Genomic DNA, 6,976 nt, shown 5'->3' on the forward strand with positions numbered 1-6,976 from the left:
TCCCTTTCTACGCCCTCCCTTGTTATTCCCCTATTTTTGTTTTGAAGGCCTAATAAATTCCCTCCCTTTCTTCTCCCCTCCCGTTTTTGACCTCCCCTCTCCCCTGCTCCCCTTGGTTTATCCCTTCTGACTTTCTCAGTAGGGTTAGATAGAGTTTTATATTCCAATTGATAATATAGCTACTCTTCCCTCTCCAAGTTGATTACACTGAGAGTAAGGTTTAAAAATTACCTCTTGATTCTCTCTTCCTCTCCTTCTTATAATAGTATTTGTCCTCTCCCCATACCATGCCCTCTTTTTGTGTAATAGATTATCCTATTTTTCTTATTCTCTCAAGTTTCTCCTGGTGTCCCCCTCCATTCTCCCTCCTCTTTCCCACCCCTCATATCATCTTAGACCATTCAGCACTCCACCCTCTCCCCATTAATCATTCTTCCGATCACTATAATAGTGAATACTTAATAGTGAATAGAGTTCACTGCAGAGAATTATACATAGCATTTCTCCACATAGGAATACAAATAATTAGATCTTACTGAGGCCCTTAAAAAGGCAAATTTAAAAAATTATGAGTGTTCTTTCTTTCCCCTCTGTTTCTTATTTACCTTTTCATGTTTCTCTCAATTTTTGTGGTTGGATATGAAACTTTCCATTTAGCCCTGGTCTTTTCTCTGCAAATACTCGGAAATACTCAATTTTGTTGAATGCCCATACTTTCCCCTGGAAGTATATAGTCAGTTTTGATGGGTAGTTGATCCGTGATTGCAGGTCCAGCTCTCTTGCCTTTCTGAATATCATATTCCAAGCTTTGTGGTCTTTTAGCTTGGAGGCTGCCAGATCCTGTGTGATCCTGATTGGTGCTCCTTGGTATATGAATTGTCTCTTTCTGGCTTCTTGTAAGATTTTTTCTTTTACTTGGAAGCTCTTGAATTTAACAATTATATTCCTGGGCGTTTTCTTATCTGGATTGAATATCGAGGGTGATCTATGCATCCTTTCAATGTCTATATTGCCCTCTTGTTGTAGAACTTCAGGGCAATTTTGCTGAATAATTTCTTTTAGTATGGAGTCCAAATTTCTATTAATTTCACCCTTTTCAGGGAGACCAATGATTCTCAAATTGTCTCTTCTAGACCGGTTTCCTTGGTCTGTCACTTTCTCTTTGAGATATTTCATGTTTCCTTCTATTTTTCAGTCTTTTGGCTTTTTTTATTTGTTCTTATTGTCTAGAGAGATAATTAGCTTCTAATTGTTCAATTCTAGCCTTTAAGGATTGGTTTTCAGCTGTAATCTTTTGGTTTTCAGCTATGATCTTTTGGTTTTCAGCTATAATCTTTTGGTTTTCGGCTATAATCTTTTGGTTTTTCCTTTTCAATCTGGTCATTTCTGGTCTTCAGTTGACTTGCCTCACTTTCCAATTGCGAGATTCTGCCTTTTAAACTGTTATTTTCTTGCCTTATTTCCTTTTGAGCTACTTCCCATTTCTCTGACCAAATCTTTTCCAACTTTCTCCTCATCTCAGTTTTGAACATTTCAAGAGCTTGTGACCAGTTTTGATTATCTTGGGATGGTTTGGATGTGATTGCTTGTTTTTTCTCCTCTTCTGATTGCTCGGTAGTCTGGATTTTCTCTGTGTAAAAGTTGTTGAGTGTTAAAGATTTCTTTTTCTTGTTGTTCATCTTTTTCTCTCTCTTCTGGCCTTCCTGCTTCTGGGTAGCCATCGTTAGCCCAGCAGCTTCTCAGCTTTATCCTCTCGCTCAGGGTTTGTCTGTGGTGTTTTGGCTTCTGAGGTCTGAGGTCTGGTTTTTTCCAAGGTAGAGCTCCCTGGTGAACCCTCTTGCTTGATCCTCTGCAGGAGGCTCCTTTACAAGTTTCAGGGTGCTGCTTCCACAGTCATATACCCGTCTGCACTGGTTCCCCACTCAGGGTTTCAGAGCCTTTGCTCCCACCTGTCCGCCTCCACCCGCATCTCCACCTGCGCCTGAGCTCCACGTCCACGCTCAAAGTCCGTGTGAGTTCCTCAGCTTTTTGGGGTCTCAAATCCTGCCTCTCTCAAGAACAGGCCCTGGAGCTGCCAATGACTCGATGGCTGGCCCAAACTTGCTCTATTTCTTTTGACCTGGCTTCGGCGCTGCAGGTGGTGTGTGTGTGTGGGTGGGGGGTGGTTTCTCAGCCTGCGATTTAGTGAGAGCTGTTTCACCCCTTTATAGCATGGAAATGTCCCGATTCCATGTACCTTCCACGCTGCACCCTGTTGTGGGGTCCCTCCGTTTGGCTGGGTTTGTTTTTATGTCCCCCTTGTGAAGTCCTGTACGTTTCGGTCAGGAGAGGTTAAGCGCTGCTTTTTACTCTGCCACCATCTTAATCCGGAAAACCTGGTTTGGTCCTTTTAAGAGGAGCAAGAATAAAAGGGCTACTTAAGGCCTTCATGGATATTTCTTCAGCAACCCAAATAGTACTCATCTTACTTTCCTATAAATTTCTTTAATTCATTTTAGTAATTCTCTCATGACATTATATCTATCTATCTATCTATCTATCATCTATCTATCTATCCATCTATCTATCTATCTACCTGTCTATCTATGTCAAGTTATGAAGTCACTAGGTGTCATAAGATACATCTTCTGCTATAGGCATTGTCTTAGGCACTGGTGATGAAAAGGATGGGTGAGGAGGAAGGTGACTATGTAGAAGCATGGACTATTGGAGGAAAGAAGTCTGTAGACTACTGTAACATTTATAATCTTAAGTGGGGTGAACTGCCTCACAGAACTCCACAGTACCCCCAGAACTCCAGGAGAGGGGGCAGCTGGAACAGTTAAAAATGTGGGTATAAAAGCAGGACACCCAGCTTGGCAAGATCACTCTTTGTGGGACAGAGGGAGCTGGGTGAATGGAAGGGGTAGGATTAATTCTTCTTAGTAGCTTAGCTTATCTCTAACCCAGAGAGCAAGGTGGATCATTGCTATATACTCCATACAGGCTCTATCTAGACTGTTGCCCTAAGGCTGTAAGCATTGTGACAAAACCTTGCATGCAGTGTCCCAGTCAACCCTAAATAACTACAGATCTACAATCAAGACCATCACAACCATCTTGGACTTGTTATTATTTGATTTTAGGATATGGTTTAGATTGTGAGGGAGTTTAGGGAGAAATAGTTTTATTCAGAGGCTTTCCCCTCTGGGGGGATAGCCATTCTGACAGCACCTTGAAGATCTTAGATAGATTTTACCTCACCCTCAAACCTAAACCTTTTTCCTCCTTACAAGTTTCCCTGAATTAATAAATCCCTCCTCTTGTTAAGAGTGTGTGAGTGAGGTGTTGTGGTTCAGGCTGTATAACCCTGGTTCATACATTACCTAAGCCAAATCTCCATCTTGGCAGATCCTGAAAGTAGTTGAGATCCTGTGATCAAGAATGTTGCTTGAAGACATCCTGAGCACTTTACCTATCTTAGGCTTAGGGAATGAGGCTCAAACAGTGGAAGTTGCCAATTTCTGTGAGATAATTCTTTTTGCCAGCCAATTTATCCCTGTGAAAGCTAAGTCAGATATCCACCATTTCTGGACAGAGAGGGATTCTGATAATAGCATTTGCCAGAGGCTTAAACTGTCAAGGGAGGAGGAGGAGAAAGAATTCCATTCACTCACTTCCCTCCCCCTTACTAGAGGTTTTGCAGCCAGGGGTTTGGAGCCTGCTGAGACATCATTGCTAACTGGTCCCATTTTTACACTAAGGAGCAAGGTTTAGATAAGAGTTGAGGGCTAAACATGGGTGTCTTATGGGGCCATCTTTAAAAAAAGGGATTCCAAGAGAAAAGGGCCATTCAGATGAAAATATTTTATCTTTGGAGGAATCTTCCCACTTCCAGAATGAGAAGACTGAAGAATAAAGAAATTCAGAGCAACAAGAGTAGTGTCTAGAGAGAAATGAATATAACTCTAGACTTTTTGTGCATATTTATACATATAAAAATACATACATATTTGTAACACATTATTTTATTTAAATTGAAATTGTATTAATTTAGTTTTTAATTTAAAATTTAAATTGAATTGAAATGAAAATTCATTAAATTGAAATCGAAAAATCCTTGAGAACAGGACATTAGTTTGTTCTTTTTCATATCTCCTATAAAATAATGTTTAGTGTCTTATAGCCTGGAGTTGATCAACAATGTCTCTTGGTTAAATTAATGAATGAAACCAAGATATTTGAAGTTTAGATACATGTAGGGAGAGGTCGTTTAACACAAAAAGACAGAAAGATAAACAAATACAGCAGATGTTCAAGAGAAAATCTTCAGTACAAGGTAGCCAAAACGTGATATGTTGAGTCAGGTCCTTTTCAATTTTAAGAGTTTTAAATTTATTGATACTTTTTTGTATTGCATTAAATTCCAAATATATCTTTGCCATTCTTTTCCTCACGGAGTTATCTAATTAAAAAAAAAGGTAGGGAAGAAAGGGAGAAAGACAGTTCAAAATAAATATACCAATAGATTAGGTAAGAATATTTTTTGTTGCTTTTATTAGCATTTCATAATTTCTAACTGCTTTTAAGAATAGATGGAATAATACAAAACTTCAACCAAGGTATATCTGTGCATTTGACTTCCCATAGCCTCTCAAATATTGACCTTTTAACTTTTTTGCTGTCACCAATTTGCTCTCTTTGAGACAAATCCTCTATTTCTTTTTTTTAATGCATTAGGTCTCTTTATTCAGTTACTGAGATACATTTACATAATTTAGTTCTCTAAGAACCAACAACTAATTGTTCTGTTCCCAAGTACATCTGAATCACTGTATTCCTCAGAGTCAACTTAATCATTTACATTTTCTGTGATCCTTTAAATTTAATTTAACAAGGATTTCAAACTGCCCCTAATCTATGACATGTCTTCTAACTGGGTACTTATGGGGAACAAAAAGGAATCATATTACTTCACTTTATATGTGTATTCAGAAGGTGATTAGTCTTTGATAACATATTAGAAGTGAATATTCACAGCAGTAATTTTAATGGATAATCCCATCTTTTCAAAAGTTTTGTTTACAAAGGAACTTTTAGAATTGTGAGATCACTTATATATGAAGCTTGTGATCATTAACAAAATTTTAATGAAGTAGTAGTTGTGATCATCTCTCTCCTACAATCTTAAAACAACTGGAATTTTCCTTTCTGCACAGCCAGCTATAAAATTGTCAGGAAGCTACTGCCCATTTTTGTCATTTTTTCCTTGATCTATTTATATGTCCAACTGAAAATCTGGATAATACTTTATAAGATAGGTAGCATCATATGCCCCTACTTACTTTGATCTAATCCTAAATATCTATTAAAGGCCTCCCAGCCCCACCCCTCCAAGGACAGAATATTGGATTGCAGATTGGAGAGAATGCTGACACAGGTTTTTATTTTCCAGGATTCTTCAAAGCAAAAATCAGAGCTCCATGACCTCCCATAGAATGGCAAAAAATAGATTTCTTTGGGTCAGCTGGAAAATAGGCATTTATAAGCTTTGGCAACTCATCTATTATATAAGAGTACAACCTATAGTTGGTTTTCCAAGGTTCTTCAGTGGCATTCACATAAAAACCAGCACCAGTACCAACTCCCAGCTATCATTTTCTCCTTTAATATTGCAGTCACAGGGCAGCTGGGTAGCTCAGTGGATTGAGAGTCAGGCCTAGAGACAGAAGGTCCTAGGTTCAAATCTGGCCTCAGACACTTCCCAGCTGTGTGACCCTGGGCAAGTCACTTGAACCCCATTGCCCACTCTTACCACTCTTCCACCTATAAGCCAATACACAGAAGTTAAGGGTTTAAAAACAAAAATATATATATATATATATTGCATTCACAAGAACTGGTATCTGGTGCAATGACAATGAGGCCATGTTCTGCTGCAGCTTGGTGATAATCAACTTTTGTGCTAAAATTTTGTTCTACGAAAGTTAAACCAGAGAGCCAGTAAAGTTCTGGACTTTTCCCAAGGAGATTGCAAATTCCATTTTGCATCTTAGTTCCATGCTGTCATGCTCATACACTTTCTGAAACCCCTCAAAGCACTTGTTGCTGGGAATCGGTTTCAAGGCCATAGTTTCTTTGCTTGTCATTTTCTAGCTCTTTCACTTGCTTACCCATAGTGATTGCCTGAAGATGTATGATTCTGATTAGCCCATGTAGGTGATGGTGGAGATGAGAGGGGGCATAGATGGAGAATTCTTCTCATTGGAATTTCTCTTTTTATTAATGATTTATAGCTTTATTTTATTTCTTTTCTTTTTTAAATATTTATTTTTTAGAAAAGTTAATAAGGTTATAATATTCATACTCTTACTTGCTCTTTCACCCCCCTATTTTAAAACCTTCAATTTTTTTTCTTCTCTAATTGCTACTGCTAGTGTTTCTAGTACAATGTGGAATAATAGAGGTGACAATGGGCATCCTTGTTTCACTTCTGATCTTATTGGGAAGGCTTCTAATTTATCCCCATTACATATGATGCTTGCTGATGGTTTTAGGTATATATTGTTTATTATTTTTAGGAAGGGTACTTCTATTCCTATACTTACCAATGTTTTCAATAGGAATGGGTGTTGTATATTGTCAAAGGCTTTTTCAGCATCTATTGAGATAATCATGTGATTTTTGTTTGTTAGACTGTTGATGTGGTCAATTATGTGGATGGTTTTCCTAATGTTGAACCAAACTTGCATTCATGTTATAAATCCCACCTGATCATGGTGTATGATCTTCTTAATTACTTGCTGGAGTCTCTTTGCTAGTATTCTATTTAAGATTTTTGCATCTATGTTCATTAGGGAGATTGTTCTGTAGTTTTCTTTCTCTGTTTTTGATCTACCTGGCTTTGGAATCAGTATGAAATTTGTGTCATAAAAGGAATTTGGTAGGATTCCTTCTTTGCTTATCATATCAAATAATTTGTATAGTATTGGGATTA

The 6,976-nt window shown here is 38.0% G+C and overlaps 1 pseudogene; it reads right to left on the reverse strand.

The window, feature by feature from the left end:
* Nucleotides 1-5,089: 5,089 nt before the first annotated feature.
* On the reverse strand, nt 5,090-6,110 carry LOC123255001 (annotated as a pseudogene).
* Nucleotides 6,111-6,976: the final 866 nt, after the last annotated feature.

This window comes from Gracilinanus agilis, unplaced genomic scaffold, assembly GCF_016433145.1.
Source record: "Gracilinanus agilis isolate LMUSP501 unplaced genomic scaffold, AgileGrace unplaced_scaffold37089, whole genome shotgun sequence".
Taxonomy (NCBI): Eukaryota; Metazoa; Chordata; class Mammalia; order Didelphimorphia; family Didelphidae; genus Gracilinanus; species Gracilinanus agilis.